The sequence below is a fragment of the Macaca thibetana genome, chromosome 9, assembly GCF_024542745.1.
Source record: "Macaca thibetana thibetana isolate TM-01 chromosome 9, ASM2454274v1, whole genome shotgun sequence".
NCBI lineage: Eukaryota > Metazoa > Chordata > Mammalia > Primates > Cercopithecidae > Macaca > Macaca thibetana.
This window is the reverse complement of record NC_065586.1, coordinates 78,851,317-78,879,273: the sequence shown is the minus strand read 5'-3', so window position 1 is coordinate 78,879,273 and position 27,957 is coordinate 78,851,317. Positions and strand designations below refer to the sequence as shown.

At 32.8% G+C, this 27,957-nt stretch overlaps 1 protein-coding gene across 1 annotated transcript in view; it reads right to left on the bottom strand.

Moving 5' to 3' along the window:
- The window catches only part of PCDH15 (protocadherin related 15), a 1,784,920-nt gene that overhangs the window by 989,825 nt on the left and 767,138 nt on the right, over positions 1-27,957 (bottom strand). The gene's annotated exons all lie outside the window — the stretch shown is intronic.

Below are 27,957 nucleotides of genomic sequence, written 5' to 3'. Positions count from 1 at the left end.
AAATAGACTGAGGCTGGTTGAAAATAACAGGTGAAGAGTATCACAGACAAAAATCCCCCAGAACACGTTTTTTTAATGAACCATGTGGATTATTTACTAGGACGCTACATTAACTCTATTTAAGAAGAAAAATCACACCATCCCTACAGATACGTTGCAATATTTATACACAAACATTTGCAGAAAATAACATCTCATTTAAAACAAAATGGACTTATCTTGCAGGCTCAGTTTTCCAGAGGGAGGGAAAAATCTTTAAGAAATAAATCAGATAATTATAGATGAATACCTCGAGCCTCAAGTTGAACCCATTTGTTTTTATTTTATGTAACACTGAAACAAACTAAATTACTTGCTTCCTTAAAACCACAGATCAGTGGGAGTCAATGAGGACTTGTAATAAGTGAACACATACAGTTGTTATAACTGATATTTTTAGATTTTAAAATTGATGTGTTAATAAAGATAACTTTATTGATCCACGTTTAAACAATGTGCATATTTTGCATGAGAAGATATTTTTTGGTCATTTCACTAAATGTTTCACGTGTGGAACAATCCATATATTGATATTTGTTAAACAGAACAGCTGGTATTACAAGATTGTTTCAGTAACCATAAGAATTATTAAGTGTAGTTATTTTTACTAATGACTATTCAGCCTCATTCCTGGTAATGTTCAATTATAACTTTGATGACGCATCAGAAATACAGCTAGAAAACAGAAAATATTATCTCTTCCTCATCGTCTCTGAGCAATTATTATTAACTGAACACTTGTCAATGACAACAGCTGATTTTCATTTTTCAAAACTAAATTATAATATCTAGTTTTCAGAAAAACGTATTTAATGAAATGTGAAAAATGCAATATTTACTGCAAGATGAATAAAGGTTAAGTTTTAACCAGTTTGAAAACACAGTAAGCAAAATGGAGTCACTGAAATATTTACTACTAGAGATGATAATTTCTTTGAAAAAAAAATACTGTGTAATATTCTCGCCCCTCTCCTGCATTGTAAAGTCCACTTGAATCCTACTCTAAATATGACATTTAACTGCCTTTTTTCTCTTAAAATATATCATGAACATTCACTTCTATAAACACATATAGGTTTAAATTATCATTGATGTTTCATTGTATGTATATGTGTATATTTTCTTTAACAAAATACCTATTTTTTGGCAGATAGTTTCTAATTTTAATATATTTGTAAAAATCTGGTTTAAGATGCTTAACTTTCTGAACTTCCATTTTACCACCTTAAATCAAGGTCCTGGGTGAAGGTGCCTGGGGAGGAGTGGGCTGAAGCGCCCTGTGGTTAGCTTGTGAACCTTTGTGCTCTGGCTTAGGGGTGTGTCTGAGGAAGGAGCACCTTTTTTTTCTTTCCACAAAGGCAACACCATGCCGTCTAGTATTGATTTGTCTAAAGACGCTTTCTCTAAAATTCACAGAGGTGCATGTGACTAGACACACTGCTTATACAGAGTGGTCAGTTACACGACAGAGGAAATGTAAACTGCCTACCACAAAGTCTGATACACAAGAGTTGCTCTTTAAATCATAACTGTCAATCATAGATACATGAAATTAGGTTTAGTTTACTTTAAGGTGGAAAGAGTTGTATTAGGTGCTTTAGAAAGATTTTGAACATTGAAAACATAAACATTTAAAACATTTAAACATTGATGATTAGAATTTTATTTAAAAAAATTTAAAAGTTATATAATACAGTTTAAAAAGGAATCATTAAATCTATCAACAATAGAAAAATGGATATATACCTTTCATTACATAACGTTAAGGATAGTTATCTAGCTCTTTAAGTACTAATTATGAAATATATTAAAAAGTGGTAATAAATAATCTGTCAAATTTTTAAAGTTGAAGACAAATAATATACATTTCCTGTTAATAACTGCATTCAAATATGTTCATATTCTTAAATACTGACAATGAAATGATGAATATAAATTGTTGATTATTGCAGAGACCATACTGAATCTTTCCCTTATGTCTGTTTTCATGGATTTTTATTTCTTAAATTCCTTTTTAGCACCATCTTCTTGTCATTCGCCTCCCTTTCCAAAACTAAAAAAAAAGATTGAATATGTTTAACAGATATTTGTTTGTTCATGTTGGTGCACAAATATATATTCTATGTGTTATTCTAAATCTTCATCTAATTGTATTAGAATTTTGTATTTTTCATTAAAAAATGTATTTTTTACATTCCACAAAGCAATGATATAGAAACACATAATGCTCTACTATATGCCAAAAATTAGCTGCATCCTACACACAGCTGTGAAGATTACCATAAACATTTGTGTTCATGCCAGTTCATCTGTGCACTGGTATTTAATGAACAATAAAAAGCAAATATCTAGTCAAAGATACAAAGTTTCTTTTTCTGTGTTTAATTTTTTTGGAATTTTGACTTGTTTTAACAGCATATATATATATATATATATACACACACACACACACACACACACACACATATATATATGTATATATATATTCAGAGTTTGCTAGAGTGCAAAGCTAATTCTCTCACCAGCAAGAGAATACTGTTTATGCCATTGTCTTACTCTGGCAAATTTATATATTAACTAAATGTAATATTTCTTATAGGCATTTGACTCCAGTGTTTTGGTAGGGAACATTTCAAAGTATCAGGTTAAATACAGCAAACCAATACTAACTCATATATTATTCTCAAATATATGTCTTTGAGAAAGGAAGACATAAGAGGATTTTGTCTATCCTTCCAGGATGAGGGCCGAGTCCTTGAGTCAATAGGAACTGCAAAGTAAAGAGAGGTAGAGAAGGCATTTTTTAAAACCCAGATTAAAGCTTTACTGAAGGAAAGCTTCTGCAGTATTATCAAAATAGCCTTGCTCATTACAAGCAGTGTCTCACCAAGTTGCCTGGGATCAAGTCATTCTAGAGCACTTATTGTCAGCAGTCATTTAGAGTTGAGATTCAAAGCTGTTGGGTATAATCACAATAAGACCTCAACCAGGGACTTGGCAACTGGAGAGTCATCTGTATTTACACCAATAAGTCTTTGTCATGATTTCATGTTGCATAGCTTTATTTTTTATTCTGATACCCTTTTATTGTCAGAATTCAAGGTAGACATAGTTAATTTAGTTTCTTGCCAGCAATATCTACTTTCACTTTTTGTTTTTAACCCTAGTACTTACCTGTTTTATAGTGACAATTCGAGGGATAAGGAACAATATAATCTTTATTTAATACTTGTCTCTGCTGAGTTTCCAACAGGCAGGATATTATTTGAGAAAAGCAATTTGGGATATAATACAGTAGCTTAAGGGCAATGCTTCAAGAAATAACTAATTTCATAAAATTATAGTTGTATAATAAACATACAATGTGATTTAGTAAAATATGTAAAGATGTTGAACTGTTCACATCATTTTTTAAAATATAATTCTTAAAGAGTATTAAATTTAGAGCAAGAAACTTATTTATATGCATTTCTGTCGGGCTTTCAAATAGGGACTATTTCTATGCTTGAGTGAGATTATATTATAAAGTCAAATTATTTGAGTATTTCATATAATCTAAAATTATTTGAAACCTGGAAAATAAAACTAAAGAGAAGTACAGATAACATTTGTAAAATACTTTTTTTTAATTTAACATATTTACTGTTTAAAACTATTTTATACTTGGGGATATTTCTGGTATTTTCCAAAGGAGAAAAATTTAGACTTTACAAAATAGAAAAGAAAAAAAAAAAAAAAAAAAAAAAAAAAAACTACATACACTACCTCTTCACAGTTCCAGTTCTTATATGCCGTATGTATTAGTATTGTATTGTTGTATAACAAATTATCCCAATTTTAGTAGCTTGAAGCAACACACATTTATTATCTCAAACAGTGTGAGTCAGAGGTCCAGGTCAGAGTCTTACAGGCTCTAATCAAGGTATTGGCTGGTCTGAGTTCTCTTCTCGAGGCTCAGCTGGGGAAGAATTCAGGTTGTTTGGGAAAAAAAGTCATTTGGTTATGACTACATGACTGAAGGCTGTGGTTTGTATTTTTTTTTTTTTTTTTTTCCTGAGATGGAGTCTTGCTCTGTCACCTAGGCTCCTGTGCAGTGGCGCGATCTCTGCTCATTCACTGCAACCTTTTCCTCCCGGGTTGGAGCAATTCTCCTGCCTCAGCCTGAGTAGCTAGGATTATAGGCGCCCGCCACCACACCTGACTTTTTTTTTTTTTTTTTTTTTTTTTTTTTTAGTAGAGATGGGGTTTCACCATGTTGGCCAGGATGGTCTCCAACTCCTCACCTCGTGATCCGCCCGCCTCGGACTCTCAAAATTCTGGGATTACAGGCGTGAGCCGCGGCGCCCGGACCGAGGCACCACGCCAGGCTTAACGACTCTCGGCTGAAACTTGCTAAAGGCATTAGCGACTCCCCTTAGTTCCTTCTGCCACATGACCTCTTCATAAGCAGTTTACAACATGATTGTTTGCTTTTTCAAGGCCCACCAGGAGAAGCTATGTATACTAGCAAGATAAAACCTTACTTCTGTATTGCAACGTAAGCACAGGATTGATACTCTATCACCTTCGCCTTAGTCTATTGGTTATAAGCAAGTTATGATTTCCTCCCGCACTCAAAGGGAGAGGGTTATACAAGACATAATGCTACTGGCCCAGATAATGGGACCATCGTAGAATACTGTCTGCTATGCTGAATTAATTCCTAAAGTATTTAGCATATTCAGTTAGACAGCAAATTATATCTAAATGTGTACAAATAGTAATTTGGTAAAGTTGTTAAAGATTCTGAACAAACATACTTTCAACAGGTTTAAAAATATAGGACATTTTATATGTAAAATTATACATAATTGTATCAGAGAAAAAATAATATAAGTCGCATCAAATTACAAGCACTTTGATCACTTAGTTGACATATTTGAAACTAGAGCAGTTGAGAAAAATATTTCCAAAAGTAAACCAAAATAAATGTTAAAATAATCTCAGTATAACCTTAAGCTACATGCAACAGAGGTACACCACATATTGTAGGATAGTGGCTACTATAAATTGTACTTTTTATATAACTTGCTAGGAACTTGGAAACTTTTTTTTTTCTCTTTAGTGAGTAAAAGAAAATGTCAAGCCAGACTTATGTTGTCTGTCTTTAATAGAAAATTCCAGAGAAGATTACCAAGTTAGCCTCTTAGATTTCTTGAGTCTAAAACTATTACTACATACAAGGTTTACTTATTTATATATATTTAGGAATATATAATATATTGATAATATTTATATATAAATATGGATAAAGTATGCATATACTTATATATTAGTGTAAAAATTCACATGTAAACAAACACAAAGCCATTTAATAGGTAATGATTGGATTATTTGGGTCATGTAAAGCTTTCATTATTAGGCTTTAAATTATAGAACGAGTATAAATTTAAAATTATCTTCATCACTTTTCTACATTGACAGCTTATGGAAAAATTATCAGCATAATATTTTGCTGACCTTAAAATGGCCTCAGTCATTTCTAATTACAACATTAAAATTTTAAAATGTGTATAAATTTTATAGTTCTTTGGCGTTCCCAGTTTCAACAAATATTAGCCAAGTACTTTCTATACCAGACACAACCTTAGATGCATTTATCTAAATATTATCTTAAGATAAAATGAGACAAATCACCTATGTTTGCTGCAACCGAGACTGATATTATATCAATTTTTATATTTATACTGGTTTCTCTTTAACTCAGTAATCACTATTTTAGACCACTTCAAGGAACAAATTTTGAAGCAAATTTTTAAAAATAATTTATTCTGTCATCCTTTGTCTTTTTCATTCTCCTCCAAAAGCAGTCTTAGACAAGGGTGTTGAGGGAAAACTGGCATTAATGCAAAAACAGAGCGCACTTGTGTCAGGCATTCCCAAACCAATCCCCCATAGAGAGGGAATACAGAGTACGAATTACTGCTGAGCCCAGCAATCCCCCATAGAGAGGGAATACAGAGTCCGAATTACTGCTGAGCCCAGCAAGCTGCTGCTTTGCATGGCAGAGCAGATTGAAAACAGCTAAGAGGTGTTGAGTAGATGCAGTCATTTTATTCACTTGCACTCTATCAAGTAAGTCAATAACCCAGGGAGTCTCATCTTTTAGCTCCTATTGCCACCTTTTAGAGTCACCACCAAAACCTGGATCCTAAAGAATAATGGACAGCTGATTTATTTCTTGGCAATTATTCAGCTAGTTCCAAAATGTATAAAGTTTTCTTCCTTCAAATCCATGTTCTGCTGGAATGAAGGAATTTGTAACAGCTTTATAGCTTCATTTAAAGGAGTTTCACAATTTCCATAGCAACAGATAACCATGTCACGTATTTTGGAACAAGGTCAAGTTCTACTCCAGACTCAAAATGATATGACAGGATAAGTCTGCAGTTAATGGAAACAGGTAGAAATATAGAATCAGGGATACCTTCCAAGACACATTATATCTTTAACTAAACTCAAGTTCATTTTTAGGCTGATTTAGCTCTAGAGAGAATTTAAGTGACTGGGAAAAGAAAAAAAAAAAAAAAAAAAAAAAAAGATTGTATTAAGAAGCTACCCTAATGCTGACAACCTGAGGAACAATATTTTTCGTCCTGATGTTGACAATAAAATCTGACCTGTGTGGCCATAGTAAGAGAGGATAAATTACAATGAGGGATATACTCGTTGCAAATTTTTAAGGTCTGAATATTATTTGTAAATTACTTAACCATAGGGTATCTTTCTCTATCATGTTAGGAAAGCTGTTAGATTCTAAAATTGCCATTGATTGATTTGTACAATCTTAATCCAGTATCAACATTCTCTGTCAGTAATATCTTTTTAGATTTTGGGTTTACTTAAATTTATAGGTTAAATAAAGGAAATATAAAACTCAATCTATTAAGATCACTCCCACACAATTCTGACAGTATCAATGAAACTTAGTTCTGGGGAATTTCAAAAAAGACATTCTGGCAAAAAAGAAACTCTGTAAATGCTGCAATCCTTAGCATTTTTATGTGAAATGCCAACATAGTAAGAAATTACAAGTTTGGCAAATTTATTTCAACAAAATTATAATGAGAATCCAGTTTCCTGTATAGAGGAACGCTTATTACACACTATGTATACATTGTATTATTATCTCATTTTCAGAAACCTCATCTTGTCTCAATCCATGGAAACACTATCTGAAATGCTGCTTGTTTATTTATTCAATATTGAATGCCAATAATGTGCCAGGCAAAGCTGTAGGGATTGGTAATACAGTAATAAGACAGGCATGAACAAAGCATGTAAAAGAGCAGATATTCCTCAGAATAAATCTGGATCATTGAAAGAGACAAAGAATAAAAAAGACTTTGTTGGACAAGGAAGTTGACTATATTGTCAGTTTGCTCAAGCCAGAATTTTCCCACTTTAATACTTTTGAGTAATTGGAACAAATGTAGCTAATTTTTCAGTCGCCTTTGCTATTAGAATGTGTTACACTAAACATTAGTAGGTGTAAGACTTGAAAGTACATTTTGAGGGTACCAACAAAATATTCAGAGCAGATACTTCTCTCAGTTTCAATTTGATCCAACATTTAATATACTTTCTTCTGAAAAGCGATACTGTTGTTGAATGTTTCTCAAGGTGTGCTTTTAAATAGCCTCAAGACGCTCCCCCCAAAAATGAATACTCAGGATACTGTAGTCAATTTTCAATAATAAATAATAAACAGAGTACCGGATTATCTTCCCCGTCACCCTTGCGGCCTCTTATAATAAGTGAGTCTGTGTGCAATGTTCAGGCATAAGTTTCGGATTCTCATTCTTATCTCAGAAGCATTGTTTTTATTATTTTTTTTATTTTTCACCTCTTAAGCCAAAGAACAATTCCACCTACTATTACAGCGTGCTATGTGACCTAGAATTTTCTTTATTACAGGAGTAGGATTCCTGGAATATCCTGGCCTAGCCTTCTATTAGACGTCTATTAAGGAGTGAATGCCTCTTGCAATATTATGTCTTCCTGGTTTGCTTACTAATGTACCAAATATGGATATTGTATATCTTTCTAGACATAACATCAACAAATTCCCTCCTCTGAATGATAAAAAAAACACAGATTTCATGATTCATATAATAAAATATATCACAAGAAATAATATACTTTAATACCTTGATGGTGCCCCAAATCTTTTGCATTGATTCTAACATTTTCACTCTGTATTTCATTCTAAAACAAGTATCAGCCCCTAGAGTGTGTAATGAATGAATGTGTTCTGCTAAACCGTATTAACAAAGGACCTTATTTGAAAATATGGTGGGAGCCAATTTTATTTTTCTATTGATAGAAAAAAAGAATTGTAATAATAAAACTAAAATTTAAATTTCCGACTTAGCTGAATTCTGAATCAAATATGTTTTTCTTTTCAAAACACAGGCTAATTTTTGAGAAAATAGGTTTGATTAAAGTAAGCTATGGATGATCTTCTACCTTAAGAATTCTTTTAAACATAAGGATAATATAAAAATAGTATTATTCTTAGTAATATTATGACTTTGGAGAATAAGTCAACAAGCAGTAGAAGAGCAAAAAGGATCTGTAGAAATCCGTAAGTGGAGTAATCCATTATGCATCTATAGTTGTGAGTTTGAAGACTACAACAATTTTACTCATAGTTATTTCATACTTTTTAACAAGTAGAGTTTCAAAAATACATTGGGACTACTCAATATTACGTATATATATGTATATATATGTAAATATATATGTGACAAGTGCAACATCATCTTGACAAGATAAACAAATGTGACCATTTTCTTTAACGATTTGCTTCTAATAGCGTGTTCACATAAGCAAATAAAATATTTTTCTTGAGAAAAGTTTATGGAGCATAAAAAACACATATAAATTCTCCAAGGCCCAAGAACTGATGGGTATTTGATATAGTTAATTTCATGGAAAATTCTAGTTTTGAGATCTTTGACCTGCTCCATTCTCTTTTAACTGTCGTTAGGCTGTAAAGTTTTATGAAACAGTACAACCAGCACTAACTCAGTTATAGCTAAATAATTTATTTTATTTTATTTTTAATTTTTGAGATGAATTTGTGTTCTGCCGCCAGGCTGGAGTGCAGTGGCAAGATCTTGGCTCACTGCAACCTCCGCCTCCCGGGTTCAAGCGATTCCCCTGCCTCACCCTCCTGAGTAGCTGGGACTACAGTCATGTGCTGCCATGCCCCACAATTTTTTTTTGTATTTTAGTAGAGACGGGGTTTCACCATGTTGGCCAGGATGGTCTCAATATCCTGACCTCATGATCCACCCGCCTCGGCCTCCCAAAGTGCTGGGATTACAGGTGTGAGCCACCGCGCCTGCCCAGTTATAGCTAAATAATTAATATTTTAATAATATATTTGTGCTCTTAGAATCATCTCAGTAAATGTAACTAAACTGAATAATTATGAGTTTAACAACATGAATGCAGTCAGTTATTCTCAAAATGGCTGTTTTAAAACTCTTCAAAAGTTTTTCGTGTTTTAAAACTTCATCTTAAATCTTATCTCTTTTATAAATGTACATCAATAAATTATAATTTCTAAGGCAGCTTAACTGTAAGTCCTTCTCCAAAGAATAAGTGCATCGCTATAATTCTTAATTAATCAACACATTAAGCTAAGTAATAAAGTAACAGAAATAATGAAAATATGAGAATATCAGTTGTGAAACATTTTTATAAAACAATCCCAAGTATCAAGAAGAATAAGTTTCTATTTCAGATATGCAAAAACTTCCCCAATACCAGTTTAAAAAAACAAAAAGTAAACAAACAAAATTGTTGGTTCCTTCCAGTTGCCACCTTCTTCTTCCCTTTTTTTTTTTTCTTTTTTTTTTTTTTTTAAGACGGGGTTTTGCTCTATCGCCAGGCTGGAGTACAGTGGTGCGATCTCAGCTCACTGCAACTTCTGCCTCCCGGGTTCAAGTGGTTCTCCTGCATCAGCCTCCCAAGTAGCTGGGACTACAGGCTCCTGCCACCATGCCCAGGTAATGTTTATATTTTTAGTAGAGACAGGGTTTCACCATGTTGGCCAGGATGGTCTTGATCTCTTGACCTCATGATCCGCCTGCCTCAGCCTCCCGAAGTGCTGGGCTGGGATAACAGGTGTGAGCCACCATGCCCAGCCTTTTAAAAATGTTATTATTTTTAGTAGAGATGGGGTTTCACCATATTGGCCAGGCTGGTCTCGAACTCCAAACCTCTGGTGTTCCTCCCATCTCAGCCTCCCAAAGTGCTTCCTCTCATTTAAATAGCAAACTCTTAGATATCAAACTCCATTCAAGAAGACTGTCGTCACTTTGCACTTACTGTTTTGACACTTAAGTGTGGATTCTAACACCTACCTACAACATTTCACTGTCATGGATGCTTCAATTTCCAATCTTCCCTTTCTTTGCCTTTGCCTTTTCAAAACTTTTCAGAACCTCCAACAACCTAGAGTTTATTTTCCTGGATTGCCAAACACCATGCTCTCCTGTTTTCTCCTATGCCTGTAGCTCTTCCTTCTTAGTTTCTTTTAGTGATTCCCTTTTTCTATCTTTTCTCAAATTTTCAAAACATTTAGATTTTGTCCTAGGCACTTTTCTCAATTCATTCAACCTTGTCTTTCTCCCTAGACTTTTATGCACTCAGATAACTGAGGTTTCCCATGGAGCAGATGACACCCAGGTTTTCTCCTCCAGCCAGATCTCTGTTCTCACATGCCATCTGCTTAGTAGACATCTCCATGTAGTTATACCAGAAACTCAAAACAAATTTACAATTCCCTCGAAACCTTCCACTATTCACTACAGTGTACTTGTGGTCTAGCATTCTCCCTCTCTGTAAAAGATACCCCCATCTATGCAATTGCTTGAGTCAAAAATCTGAGAGCAGCTCTTATTTTGTGTGTCCAGCAGGGTGGGGGATCACCTTTATTCCTAATATTCTCTTATCTCATTTCCAATCAAACCCACGCCAGTACTGTTAATCATACCTCATAAACATTTCTCAACTCTACTTATTTATTCTCCATCCTCTCTGTACCACAACCATTGCTCTTCAAGACTTCAGCAATCTTCTCTTAACCCTTCTTTTCTACTACTGCCTTCCTTCAATCTATTCTGCATGTCATTATCAGAACGACATGTGAAAAAGATTTCTGATTAAGTCACATCTCATTTAGAATCTATTATTGTTTTCTGAAATTTGTTTAATGTCCACAGTTCTTTACATAATTTCAGTATCTAGTTTTATCTGGCCTCATACTTCTTTTCAAAATTTATTTCATTCCACTCTCCTCTTGTCTACCTACATTTTAGTAATTCTGAACACTATTTAATAAAGCATGTCACAATCACTCCAGACTTATGTCCTGTTCATATGCTAATATTTCTGCTGAAAAAAGTGATTTTCATTCCCAGTCTACCTTCCATACACATATTATGCCAGCTAATTCATAGATGTTCCTGAAATCTCAAATATCACAAGCTCCTGAAAAATTAAACTTTATATTATAAGCAAATTTATGTGCCATCATAACATTGTGTAATTTGTCCTTTATTCCTCCATTTGTTTTACAATGTTGATCTTCTTAACAGGACCATACATTTAATGACATCAGAGACTAGGTTTCCCTTGCACTATATTCTGGAATCTGGCATAATGACTGGCACAGAGCAAATAATGGATACATACAGGTTTATTTAAATTCATTTAAAAAATAGTTTCACTTGTTAAGAAAGTACAGAAATGTCAACACAGAGAAAAATGAAATGTGCATCTAACAGGTAAAAATTAAGAAAAAGGTATGGCAAAAATATTTGTGTATGATTTCCATTTAATCTTTATAATAACCCTTCAATGTTGTCATTATATCCCATTTTACAGAACAGAAAGCTGAGTTCAGAGAAGCTAAATATCTTGCAATTGCTTGTAGCTAATAAATAAATGACAAGCCCTTATTGTAACAAATAGGGTCTCTTCTGATCTGGTCACCTCTTTTCTTCATCAGAATAAGGTCTTTCTGTTGTTCCCTTTATATCCTATATATCAGCTATAAGACATGATTACAGTTCCCCATTTACCCATTAATGCCTGAGGTTGCAATTTTTTGAATTTTTGCAATCAGACCTTGGTGTTGATCTTGAGCAGTAGAATATAATTCCCACATGCTTAGCATTCCGATAAGGGAACACTAGGCATAATTGGCCAAATACGTTTGTGCTTCTGAGTCTTTCCTCTTGTTTCCATCTGATGTGAGGCTATTTTCTTTCTTGACCTTCATACCAACTCCCAGACATTGGAAATTTTGTTTATTCCTTTGAATCTTACACATTTCAGTTAAACAGTTAACATTGTGATAGTGTCTTTGTCACCCAATTGTAGTCAAATGTCCCTCATCTGCACCAGTAGCACCAAGGCTCACCTTTATTCTAACACACCTCACTACAGTTGACCCTTGGACAATAAGGGTTTGGACTGTGCAGGTCCACTTATATGTTGATTTTTGTTTAATAAATATATTGTTTTTTTAATATTTGTCACAAGTTGAAAAAACTCACAAACTGTGCCGCCAAAAATATTGAAAAAAATAAGAAGAAAATGTATGGCATGAATACATAAAATATATGTAGCTACTAGTCTATTTTATTATTTATTACCATGACATGTACATATATCTATTATAAAAACTTAAAATTTATCAAAATTTGGGCACACAAAGACCGTATATGGCACCATTCACAGTTAAGAGAAATGTAAACACATGTAAAAATGTAGTATTGTAACTGCATAACATTTACTGCATTATATACTGTTCTACAGTAATAATTTCATAGCCCCCTCCTGTTGCTATTGCAGTGAGCTCAAGTGTTGGGAGTATTCTCTTAAAACACGATGTGAGGTGGATCATCTCTGCATCAGCAGTCATTTCTCCAGTAAATTGCATATCACAGTAAAAAGTAATCTCTTCAGGTTCTCATGTGTTTTTGTCATGTTTAATGCAGTACCTAAACCGTGAATAACACCATGGGATCCATACAAAGTGGCACTAGTGATGCCGAAAGTACTTCCAGGCAGCAAAGTCATGCCATTACAAGAAAAAGTGGAATGCTTAATATGCACTATATAGTTTGAGGTCTGCAGCTGAGGTGGACCATCATTTCAGACAGATGATTCATCTTGCAAACAGACAATAAACACAGTACTCTACTCTAAACGTATTTCTCTCTCCCTTATTATTTTCTTTTTTTTTTAATTATACTTTAAATTCTAGGATACATGTGCATAACATGCAGGTTTGTTACATATGTATACTTGTGCCATGTTGGTGTGCTGCACCCATCAACTCGTCCTTTACATCAGGTATAATTCCCAATGCAATCCCTCCACCCTCCCTGCTCCCCATAATAGGCCCCTGTGTGTGATGTTCCCCTTCCCAAGTCCAAGTTTTCTTAACATTTTCTTTTTTCTAGCTTGCTTTATTAAAAAAATACACTCTATAATACATATAGCATGCAAAGCATGTGTCTTAATTGACTGTTATTTTATCAGTATGTCTTCTGATCAACAGTAGGCTATTAGTAATTAAGTTTTGGGAGAGTCAAAAGTTATGTGCAGATTTTTGACAGTGTAGATGTTGCCACCTCTAACCCCTGTGTTATTAAGAGTCAACTGGACATAGCAAATATTTACATGTCTCCTCCATAAATTATAAGCTCTTAGAGATCAGAGACTATGTAATACTCAGCATTATATTCTAGATACCTATGAAGGTACCGGATATATTGGAGATGTTTGCTATATATTTAAGCTCAGATTAAATGAGCTCAGAGCTCAGATCTGTCTCTTAAGAAGCTCATGAATTTTCAGTACATACAGAAAATTGGTAATGGATATAACTAAAATCTAGTAGATTATTTGAGAGTCTACAAATGCTGAGTGAGGAAGAAAGACACAATTACAAAGTTAGAAGCATTTCAAGGCACTTTATTAGTTATTTAGGAAACAACTATTTTATAGCACAAGAAAGCTAACATAAATCACAATGTCAAACCAGCCATGCTTCTTGCCATGATGCCTTTTCCAAGGGAAAATGGGAAACTAAGATATTTTTCATGCCCTTTGATTTGTGTGGGCAGAAAAATAAAGTGGGTGGGCGGGGCGGTGTTTCAACACAATCATCTGCTCATTTTCAGGAGAATAAACAAAAGACAAAGGAATTCACTTTTATTAGTTCCAAAATTAATGGTAAATAAATTTGAATGTTTCACAACAGAGTAGACTTTAGCAGACCTGCTGTAGGCCCAATGCTATAAAAATAAATTGAATTATAAATATGCAACTGTGGTTCACAAATATTTTTTATATAGTTACAGGATGGATTCTGAAGTAATGATGTCCCTATCCAAATCACTATCTAATGGTATGAAACACAATAGTTCTGAGCTACATTGACCCTACAGGTCCCTCCTCTTACTTCATGAACTGCAGTGACCACTCAGGAAAAACTTACATATTTACTTTTATCTTAAGAAAGATAAGTGTACCCTTTCATATATTTTTGAATAAATTGTAGGATGTTCTGTATTTAATTGAAAGGTAGGCAACCTAAACCTTAGTTATAATTTATGCCAGTCTTTCAACCAGGACCAAGTTTTGTTGTGGTTTACTGATTAAAATAATATTTAATGCACAACAAATAATATTTAATATAAGATTGTATATGTAAATACATTAAGATAAATTTTCAGTAAAATCAGTCTTAGAATGTATTGTCATACTTTCTTTGTGAAAATGTGCATGCTATACTACATTGAACAAGTCTTAGAAGCTATAATAATAGCATAGCTGTCTTGCATAGAAACTTGCCATGAATCTTTAAAAATAAATATATATTACTTTAGGAATGAGGAAATTGAGGTTGAATTATTCTAAGTTAATTTTCTAGGATCACACAACTACTAAAAGGTAGAACAAGATAATCAATCAACCTGTCTCTAAAATCCACATTCTTACCCATCTCTATCAATTGTTTCAATATCATAGAAGCTGAAATGAATTCTTGTTCATCAAAAAATGAAAGAGAAATCCTGTGACCTACCCCATCACCTCAACATTGCTGCCTGGATCTTTACCACTGAGATGATTCTACTAGTAAAATTATAAGTGACATAGTTCTATGATAAGAAATTCACAATAATTTCAATCAATTTGCATTAATCTTATAAAGAATTGTACACTATATTTTGGGAGTTACTATGAGACTCATGTATATCATCAATACAATGTCTTCTCATAAAACATGTTCATTATTTCTTTTCATACATATCAGTGCTAAATTTACTAAGAGAATTATAATATATGATGACATTAACACCTGAAAGTTATTTTCATTTTAATAGCTGTAGCTGTGTCTTACTGATATTACAGTCTCCCTTATATTTACACATATGCTAAAAGCCTATATTTCATTCTGTCTTGAATCATAATTAATTACCTATGTGCCTAAATACCTCAGAGGACAGTATTAGGGGAGTGACAATGTTTTATTCTTATTTATATCCTCCTTGATCTTAGCATAAAGCTTAATACTTAGTAACTACCCTAAAGTTTGGAGTATTAAAATCCACAATTCACATCTCATCTTTTTTTTTTCCTCTTCTCTATCTAGTCATGTAGTTTAGATTATTTTTGTTTAAACTACCTATTTATCACAATTCATTGATTAATATATAGCTTAGAATGTTCATGTGACAAGCATTCATTTAGATTCGAAAATATTTAAGGAAAAGACCTAAAAGACCTTTACTTAAGAAGAGAATAAAATGATTGATTAATTATTAGGACATATTCAGTAAAATTATTTAATGATTGCAAATTGTGGCAAATTGTGCTTTCCAGACTAGATGGCCACATCAATAGTCCCCCTCATAAATGTTCCTCTTTCAATATTTTTTTTTCTGTCACTTTTCTTATTAAGAAACAGAGTGTATAACCTCTTTCCTTGAATCTGTACTGGTTTGTTATTCTGAATCCAGAGGAAGTGAGTGTAATTTCTGAAACTAGGTGGTAAAGGTCATACATCTTCCGCCTGGTTCTCTTTAAATGCTCACTTAGAATCCTGAACTGCCATATAAGCAGTCTGTCTACTGCCATGCTGTGAGGAAGTCCAAATTAGGCCAGGCAGACAGACTAAACGAAGAGTTTCTGAGATTACATGAAGACAATGATATGGCTGGGTATCTCTTTCAGTTATTCTAACCCCCTCCCCCAGTGTTTTTATTCCATCTACTATCTGACTGAAACGGAATTAGAGACCCTATGCCTGAACTTCTAGCTATGAAAACACATAGAATATGATATCTAATACAATTTGATTGTTGCTTTAAGACACTAATTTTTCAGATGATCTGTTATACAGCCAGAATAAATGGGGTACTAATTTTTCATAGAATAGAATATAAATTCTTTAATTTTTTAATTTGTATTTATTTATCTTAGAGACAGGGTGTCACTCTGTTATGCAGATTGAAGTGCAGTGGGGTGATCATAATTCACTGTAAACTTGAACTCCAGGGCTCAAGATATTCTCCTGCCTCAGCTTCCCAAAGTGCTAGAATTACAGGCATGAGCCACTGCACTTGACCTAGAATATAAATTATTTCAGAACAGCATCTAGGGATAATTAGGTACCTACAGCTAATACATAAATATTTGCTGAAGACTTGATTAGATATACCTCATTTTGGACATGCAGATCCCTTAATATTACATTTTAAACATTCATGGTAACTAATAGAATAAAGAAATACCAACTCTGTGAATATTATATGTAAAAAATATTTAATTAGTGTATCTAATATCTCTTGCTCATATTTTGGGTCTTTAATTCACAATGTTTGTTCATATTTAATCATTTTCAATTGGCTTACATTTTAAAAACTGAAATTACTTTTTCTGTTTTTCCAAATAATAGTTGACTTTCATTTTACATTATTTGTTTTAAAAAACAAAGCTTATGTTTTCTAATTTTCTCTAGTTTTAAAAACTTCTAGATATTACTAATGTCTATGATTTTGACATTCTTTCTTATTGATATCTTATTTTCAAGGGTTATTATCAATATTGCATTCATTAGGAAAGTGTATTAATAAAGATTCTTAAAAATATATTATTTTCACTAACGTTTCTCTGTAAGTTTTACTGTTAGTGTGGCATTCAATAGTATGTAATAAAAGGAGACTATCTCAGCCTATACTTTATTAAAAAATTACATCAAGTCATTACTCCAAAGACTGGTAATCGCTTCTTTCTATTTTATGTCTTGTATGTGCCTTCGGGAAATGGTAAGTTCAATATATTTTGAAGTACTTGTGACTAGTTCATGTAGATCATGACTATATTATCTTCATTACTTCCTTCTCTGTGAAAAAGAAGTGTAGTCACATAATTATTCTAGAATGCTTTTTCTCTTTCTTGTAGTTTATTCCTTTGTAATAAAAATACATATCATTTAGCCTTATCACTAAAGCATTACTTGGTTAAAGTAGTATCAACTGCTGCCAAAATAAGTTCCTGGAAAAAAAATCAAGCGATGGTCAAGAAATCATTATCAAAGTCCATGACTATGCAATATATGTGAAAGTTTTGTTATCTTTCCCATAGAAACTATTCCAACAGTGACAAGGAAAGTAATCACAGCAGGACAAGGAAACTTACCACACCCATCTGATGGAATGAGATGTGTAACAATCCACTGTAGATGTGTAACTACATTTGCTTTCAGACTCTGTACCTCATCATTTTGGTCTCCCTTTTTCCAATCGCTATGTTCTACATGAAATGATTCACTTATCAGGATAAAGAAAGTTTAGATTTTTAGAGTACATTGACAGTCCTTTTGCTGCCAACATCACTCAATATTGATGATCTCATTTAGTCTTATAGGATGCAAGAATATGACATTATTTTATTCTTTTCTTTGAATCTTTGCTTTTTAAATTATTCTTAGAGTTGATAGAAATCATGTTGATCAAAGTTGGCCCTGCCTGGTTTAATCATATTTAAAAGCTTTCAAGATAATAAATAGATTTTAATTTCTGCATTATTGACTTTATAAGTTTTTTATTATAAGATTTTTAAAGGAAACTATCATTTATGTCAAATGTTGCTTAAATATCCTGATTTGTGATGTTCAGCTTTGTTTTAGAGTTCTTATGAGCACCACAAAGCAATGTGTAGTTAAAGATACTACAGTTTGCTAAATCTGACATCTACAGAGGATCAGTAATTTACAGAATTCTAAGACCTAGGAAAATCCGCATTTGTCTTTAAAGCTACATATTATCAATTATTACCCTCTTCCAGCCATCACCATTAATGAATTATATTAATTCCATGTATGGCAAAATTTACTCAAAATAAAGGAAAACCTTAAGAATTGTATGATTCTCAAAGAGCTTTTAAAGGCATTTTGCTAATGTATCTTAGCTATTTGAAGAGAAATAGCTAAACACTTGCATGCAAAATGAAACACATAATACAAAATACATGTGATGAATACAGTACCTCTTTTTCCCCTTAATACTACTATCAATTCTTTGCACTTCTTGTGCAAAGAAGTCTTCATTATTTCCAGAAAAAAAAATAACAATTAAATATAATGTAACTAGCCGATGCTTTCCAGTTGAGAAAATAAAATGACACATATGTCTTTTTCATGCTAATGCAACCTGTGCATAATAAAATCCATATCAGCATGTTCGAGTTCCATGTGTGTCTGTATATTTACAACACAGTTCTACACTACACATCTAGCTAGTGTTAAATACCTAACTATAGTATTTTGAGCACAACCTTATGTCAAACCTGGACCCAACTATGTACATTAGAACCTCAAGATGTTAGGTAGATTGGCAGTCCCATTGTTGTAGGGTCTAACATTTATACAATTTTCTAACTCTTTAATTAAAAAAAATAAAAAATAAAAAATTTACAAATGTAAAATTAGCAGTCAAAGTGAATCTTCATTTAAAATAAGAAAGCAAATCATGACAAGTTACATTTTTAATAGTTGGCACATACCATAAATATAACAATATATAGAAAAAATATTTTTTTCAAAATAAATGACCACACAGGACACAGATCTATAATACATATTTTTCTTATATTTTTGGTAGTATTATCTTTGACTGCCTCTTCAAAAGACTGCAATTTTGTGATATTAATATTCCTAGTGAGAATGTAAAGGTAATCTGTTCTTCTGGCTGCTATGAATTATCTTTTTGTTGTTGTTACCAATAGCTCAGAATTATACTTAGCTTCACAACTATAAATTGTGAGTATTTTCATTTTTGGTATACTATCAAGTTTCATTTTGTAGGAACTCTGAGATTTTGGAATAAAGTTTTGTTTTGTTCATTTGTTTTGCTATGGTGAGTAATCTTAAACATTCTTCTAATTATTAGTATTCATCAATTACTTTGCTACAGTCTCTCCCAGGGGTTTAGAAGGGCACAGGAGATCAGGGCCATTGCTAACTAAAGCAAGTGAGACACTCATTTTAATAACTTTTTATGTTTTAATTTATAAGGATACATAATAGTTGTTTAGATTTATGAGGTTCATGTGATATTTTAATGCAAGCTTACAACGTGCAATAATCAATCAGGGTAATTGGGATATTCATCATCTAAAACATTTATTATTTCTTTGTGTTGGTAACATCTCAAATCTTCTCTGCCAGTTATTTTGAAATACACAATAAATTATTATCAACTACAATTGTCCTTCTGTGCCACTGTCCTATTATTTTTAACTGTATTTATATGCCTATTTGCCAAAGCCTTTATATCTCTCCCTCCCAGCCTCTGGTAACCACCGTTCTACTCTCTGCCTCCATGAGATCAAATTTTTTAGCTCCCACATATGAGTGAAGCCATGTGATATTTGTCTTCACGAGTCTCGCTTATTTCACTTAACATAATGTTTTCTAGTTCCATCATGCTAGTGCAAATGACAGGAGTTCATTATTTTTATGGGGTAATCATATTCCCTTGTGTGTACACACTACAATTTATCTATTCATCTTTTGATGAAAACTTAGGTTGACTCTGCATGTTTGCTGTTTGTGAGTAGTGCTGTAATAAGATAGGGATGCAAGTATCTTTTCAATATACTGATTTCCTTTCTTTGGATATATACCAAGCATCTGGATTGCTGGATCACATGGTCATTCTATTTTTCATTTTTTGAGGAACCTCCATACTCTTTTCCATAGCAGCAGTACTACTTTACATTCCTGCAAACAGCGTACAAATATTCCCCTTCCTTTACATCATTGCCAGCATCCATTGTTATTTGTCTTTTTGTTAAAAGTCGTTTAACTGAGATGAGAAAATATCTCATAAATAAGATAAAAATCATTTTAATATAATGTATATATTTATTTTATTTTTTAGATGTATTCTTGCTATGTTGCCCCGGCTGGAGTGCAGTGGTAAAATCTTGGCTCACTGCAACCGCCTCCTCCAGGGTTCAAGCAATTCTCCTGCCTCAGCCTCCCAAATAGGGTGTGTGCCACGATGTCTAGCTAATTTTTGAATTTTTAGTAGAGACGGAGTTTCACCATGTTGGCCAGGCTGGTCTCAAATTCCTGACCTCAAGTGATCTGTCCACTTCAGCCTCCTAAAGTGCTGGGATTACAGTTGTGAGCCTGTAATGCGTTAATATATTTTTAAAAACACAAGCATAAAACACACACACACACACACACACACACACACACACATGCATATACATTTCATTTTCACTTTGCTCAGGCTCCAGTATGGTCTTACATGGCACTGCATGACAGTAAACCGCTCCTCAACTTCAACTTGGGTAGCTTTATGTTAAGCTTCCCTCCTGAGAGATAACATTACCATTATTATTATACAGCAATAAAGACTTACAGTTGTTATGTAATGGTAAAATCTTGTAACACTGGTACCATTCCAACACTGTTCTGAGCAATTCATAGTTGTTTCACACTTACTCCACACTACAACCCTGTGAAATAAGCATTTATGTATATATTTTCATGTTAAATCAAATGAAGCATAGAGGGTCCTGAGTAATCATAAGCAGGAAGTATCAGACTTGAATCTTGTTTCCTCTGATCCTAAAGTCAGAGCTGTTAATGGCTATATTGTATTGCTGTCTAATAATAATGTATCTTGTCAGTGAAGAATAAGCCAAGGGATAACAAATCTTGTACCCATTGGTGCTATTCTAGTTCATTTTTCTGCAACGAAGACTTACTCCAGCATGTAATTTTGAAATTACAAAAAAGAATGGAAATCGTTTATGACTCAAAAAAAGATTAAAAAAATGTTCTTGAGATCATACAGCCCAAGAAATAACACTTGATTTAGATTTTTGTAAAAAGCTTCTTTGAGCAGTATATGCAAATTTTCTTTCCTGCATTCCCAAGATTATAACAGAAAAGACAAACGAATTTATTTTAAATGTTTATAAATCCACAACTTGTCGAGCATATTATCAAGCCCTGGCATTTTCCTGCTATCAAAGCATATTAGCACTATCTCTTTATCGTTCCAAAGTTTCCGAGGCAAACTTCACATCTTCTGTCTGAATGCCAGTGGAAGTTTCCACAGGAATGCTCTCATAAAACTCAAGAGATTTTATTTCCTTTCCTTAGCTCTCTCAGTACCTGTATAAATTCACCATGTGTTTATGGATTCCAAAGTACTGCCACAGGATTTAAACATGTGTATAATAAATACATGTATTGAAGCCCACTATTACAGGGATTATTAACTTTTATAATTTATGTAACGAGCAGGAAGCCAGAAGTAAAAGTCCCTGTTTGACCCAAGTTATTGTCAGTTTCCACAACTCATCAGAGAAGAAAAAAGAATAACTGTGGAAAAGATGTCAGGCATCTTAGATGGCTACTCTGATTAGACTGAGACTTTTTCCCACCTGCTACCTTGAAGAAAGAGCACAGAACAATCAGGATGCATGAGTAGGCAGGAGGCGCTCTCCAGCCTTTGCTGTCATTTCTGTTCTAAAGAACAAGTTCCCAGAGGCCTCTACTATGTGATGTTTGTCAACCGATTATTCGTGTAGTGGGAAGAAATGGGAGGCAAAAACATAGAAGATGCAGTTCTGCCTCATTCCCCTGGCCTGGTAAAAATGACAGAGCATGCCCCAGTAGCCTGGATTTGCTCTTATTTGTTTCCATGGAAGACAAATGATAGATCTTTATTTAACCCAAAAGCTCAGAGAAAATGCACAGGGAGGAAACACATAGATGGAAATAATACCACCACTTTTACCCTCAAGATGGGAAAATGTTGTGTTATTTTATCTTTCTTTATTACAAAAATAAATAAATAAATAAAAACTCTACTTATGCAATTTAAATGTTCTTCATTTTGGATAGGTTTCTAAACCCAGTCATCTTGACTAATTAGCAAGTAATATGTTCCTTTTTCATGCTAGGATATGTACTTAATTAGTGATGCTATTAACATGATCCATAGTGCACTTAAACATATAAAACATCAGGAAGCACCATATTCTCAATAATATATTTATTATGCATAAAGCTTCTAATATTGAGTGATTGCTTGAATATGTAAGTCCATTATGCCATTAATTTAAAATTTTTCAGTCAGTATTCCAGACTTTCAGATAAAAATTTTAATTCCATTGTAGAATGAAACATTGCCTTATGCCTTCAGATACACTTAGTAGTTAGTACTTCTTTCTATATACTATAAGTTATTGTTTAATATCTTTATGCCTTACACTGTGGATACCTTGTCTTTTTTATATTTACACCACAGGAACTTAATAAAACACCTAATTTTCTTATGAGGGAGTCAATAAATGTTTGTTAATTGAAAAAAAAATCCAATCAGTCTGTAGGTCTGATATCTGGATATTTTCAATCAGTTACATTGCTTTGTGGAAATTCTTCCTGACATAAAGATAGTTTAATAAAAGTATGGTTAATCATACCAAAGAAAATTATGTTCAAAATGGATTTAAAATGGTAGATGTGTGAGGAGAATATAAGATGGCAAGATACAACTGAAACCAAAAAAAAAAAAAAAATGAAATGAGATTAGCACACCCAACAGAAATAATTTATGAATCTATTAAAGTAATATGTCATATTGTGGGAAATGTATACACATATATGTATGTGTGTGTGTATGTGTGTGTGTATATATATATATACGGAATATGAGGGAAAAGGAGTTGGAAAATATACTTTGACTTATAATTAAAAGCAAAATTGCTGTGTTGTAAAAATTTCAGGTAATTTTCTGTTGTACCATACAAATAATCTGTAAGATTTTAAGCATGTGAAGACTCATTATTTTTACATCTACACTAAAAATATGAGGATGGGACATTAAAAGTTTCCCATTTCCTAAAGTATCAAAGATAGGCTAATATATATCAGAAAAGGCAAATACAAAGAAATTGTATTACTAACTACTACTCCCTCCCTAGAAGGTATCACAAATTGTTCCTAACGTACTTTTCTAGTGAACTTATATGCAGACTTAGAATTTGGGACATGGCGCTTTGCACAACCACAAGCAGTCACTAAGAGTTGTCTATTGAGATGAGACACATTTGTTTTTCCTACCAAAAACACGCTAAAACATCCTGGTTGAACTTCTGTGCATGCCAGGAACCTGGTTCCAAGTGCACATATGGGAATACATGTGTTGCAGGGAATGGAGGCCAGGAAATGTCTTATGATAGCAGATGGCCAGATAGCCAGTTCACCTCTGGATGACAGTGGCTGCTCTAACAGGACAGTGATGTCAACACTAGCAATGTCATTGATATGTCTCAAGTGCTCTCTCAAAGAAACACCACTCAGTATGAAATCTCTCCTGAGTCCACTAGCCAGAATACAAATATATATAATGGTTTCAAATGCTTGCTCAAGTAATGCTCAAGTGAACACTTTATTTTTTATAAATTGTCAAACACACAGCAGATGGTAACATTCAATAATCCTAAACTGGGCAGCGTATGAACTAGTGACTACAAGATGATCCATTGAAAAAATCTTTTTATTAGCCTCCTGAGTCTTGGTCTTAAAAGTGTCTTCATTCTGCTAATTTTCAACATTGTACTTTTTAATTTTAATTATTTTCATCCAGTCTGCAAGATAGACAGTGAGAGAAAAAGCGATTTGCAGTACACAGTCTTCTAAATCAACTACATTTCATTCCTTTTTCTCTCCATTGAGAGCAGAGTCCTGATTTTCAACATAGAAGATCTGGCAGAAAACAACTGCATCTTATTAAATTGCCTGCTGGGCTTACTGAAACTTTTAAAATTATTGTAGAGCTAATCACCACTTTCATTTAGCTGGCAAAGACAACAGATATTTAGTATATCTACCGTGTTCCAACTTCTCTGAACATGATGCCCAAAAATGTATAAGAAAGCAAATTTTCAATATGGGTAATTTGGAATGGGGGTTTAAAAACTTTTTTCACAGGTGATGAAATAACTTTTTATATGAATCAATTATACTTTCCCCACTAAACTTCTTTCGAAACATTATATACACACATATATGTAATCTTACATTATATACAAAGATATGCAATCTTATACTATATACAAACAGATATATTTAAACAACTGAATAGCTTATTTGGAAGGCTTTCTTTTGCTCTTGGATATTTCATAAATGCTGTGGCTTATCAACTACCATTGGTACTGATGCCTTGAATTAATTATCAACTAAGTTACAGGGAAGCAGATGTTTTGGATATAATTTCAGTAAAATTTTCAGTATGCTCAAAGCATTAATATACCTTGGCTTGGACCTATACTACCCATTCATAGAGTGCAGGAGAGATCTACTACTACTACTACTACTACTACTACTACTAGTAATAGTAATACCAAGAGAAAGACCATACTAGTGGAAGTAAATATCTTATGATTGCATCATTGATGCCTTGCACTGTTCTAAGGGCTCTATCTGAAAAATCTTAAGAAACCACCCCTACAATACTAGCAGCTAATACTACATTTATCCATGTCATTCATTGAATAGTTTGAAACTCAAAAAAGTTAAATAACTTGCCAAAGTTGAACATCTAGTAAATGGTACAGCCAGAAACTTAGTGAGCCCAAATTAAATTTTTGTGCTCAACTCCAAAACATTGAGTACTCATTCTATGTTTCAAAATGTTGTCTGTGCATTTCCTCACTATGCTTCCTCCTATCCACGTGTTTCCTAGTTGTGTAACTCAGAAAAGACAATATGGACCATTTAGGCAGTTGTAATTTATTCCTTTTGTTTTCATGCCATTATGAATAACCCCTGCTTTTATTCTCAAAAGCATGAAATGCGATTCTAAATGATATGCACACTATACCTAAGACTCCGAGATGCGTTTTTGTTGTTGTGCACTGTCACATCAATGAATGGAGTACACCTATAAATATTATTCTGAATGTGGAGAAATCTCCCCATCTATTTGCAAGGATATCTTTATTCCTTTGCTCCTTTATTTGTAGTGCCTCATGGAAAGAGGCTTGCAGGAAGAGAGTTCTCAATTTCATTCAGATTATCCAATTCTATTATCTCAACATTGAAACATCAAAGTCTATTTTGCTTCTAAATTATAATAACACTTATTAACATAGAAAAAAGGTTAAAAGCAAATAGCAAGACATGCCATACATGTCAACACAGAGACAAAAAAATATTCTATAATGATGAAAAAAGAACTCCAGCAAATAACTTGTCTGCTTTCCTCAACTTCTAGTACATCACAAAATTAACAAGCACGAACTTCATAATGGAACAGTTACCAACAAAACCAATAAAATTATGCAATAAGAAACATTTTTGCAAATAATTTGTTTACCTTAGTAAAGGGTGATTGTCCTTATGGAAAGTTAATTTACTCTTGGAAGAACTAAGTCATCACTATGCATTTGTACCTGGTGCTTAATTTAATAAATTCTAATAAATATAATCATTCAGCACAAAACATCTATTTAACTTCCCAAAAATAGAGATTTGGATAAAAGATACATGTAACATATTTTTTTATTCCTGGTCTAATAAAAAATTTGGTTTAGCATTTTTTCATGTTCTTAATATTTTATTTTTTGTTATATTTATGGGAACATGGAATAAAATATTAAAGTTTTGGTGTGACAGTAAAAACTTATTTTCAACATTTGAAATAATTCATGCAAGTCAGATATTAAATACATTTAAAAAGAAACATTAATATATTGGTAATTAAAATAAGGTATAGGATTAAATGATTTCTAAACAGTCACATTTTTTTTTTCTATTTTACCAGTTTTTAACATTGTGATGTCTGCTAACTTGTGAGAATACATTTATAACTTATTCCAAGTGGGGATCTGTTCTACACACAACACAAATTTTCAGTGTTTGTGTGAACTATGTACTGTAGCTTTGGGAAATACAATGACTAGTTAAGAAACAAATTGGCATTTGGTGAACACAATACCATAACCAAAAGCTAAATCACACGAGGAAAATTATCTTGAATTCCACATGCCAATGGGCATATTTTCATTTCCAGGTGTATTTTTAAATTTTTAAAAAGATAAATTTAATTTAATATTGTTTAAATAGTATAGAGATTTTACTACAAAAAAAAAAAAACACATTTATTACATGATCAATTGGCCAGAGTACTTCAATAGCCCATTAATAAATAAAAGACAAAGTATAAAGACTTTACTGGAGAGCCTCAAATGTAAGACAGACATATTGACTTATAATAGCTTAAGGAATAAATAAAAATAAAATAATAAATCATAACTAAACTAGTAACCTGATGTACAACTTAAAGGATAAATATTTGTATGTCTATTTTGGTGTATTTTCCTTGGTATTTAAATACTTTGAATTCAGAAAATATAAAAGTGTTTATATTTTTTTTATTGCTTTTGAAGTATCTACATTTCTAAAGGTTCTTTTATGTTCCAATTCTCTATTTTAATGCCAAGATGGGCTCATGAAAAACCTAGTTGCACAGCTGATGTCCCTGTCGACTGTTAACATAAAGAGACTGATTTGGAACAGGATGAGGAACCCCAGGAGAAGCCTTGGCAATGATATTCCATTACTGCCCATCTGAATCAGTCACAGCAGACTGATCAGACCTGAATTAACTCTCAGTACAAATAATCAATGGAATGTATAAATTGAGAATATTTAAAAATTTATACATGTCTATTTTAATTGCCAATTTTATTTAGATATATAAATATGTGGAGATTTTGTTGATATGTTTTAAGCAGCAAAATGAAAACACCAGATGTAGTAAACAATTGCCTTTGCAATATAACTCTATTATGAAAGGTTAAGGTTACTTTCCTGCCATTCATGCATTTCCATGCTCACGTGCATACCATACTGAAGATCTAGCACGCCATTTAGTCCTAATCCGGGCCAGTACATTTGTATAGAAATAAAAATTGTGTTCCTGGTTATTGACTTCATTTCCCACAAAGATATGACTTTGGTCACCAGGGCAACCACACAAGATAATATGGATGGTTCAGTTTGAAACTATTACCACTAATAGAAAAATTAGGACCCTTTTATTACTTGATAATTAGTACAATATGACAAAAACATTATCTCTGCTAACAGATAAAAATAGAGTTCCACTAGGAGTGTTATGAATGATGAAGTAAACAAATATCACAGAAGTGGTGACACTATAGGTCATTAAATATCATAGATGAAAGAGAACTCAATAGCTTCTAAAGTTTATGTAGCATTTTGCAAGTAAGGAAATGAAAACGTTTTTG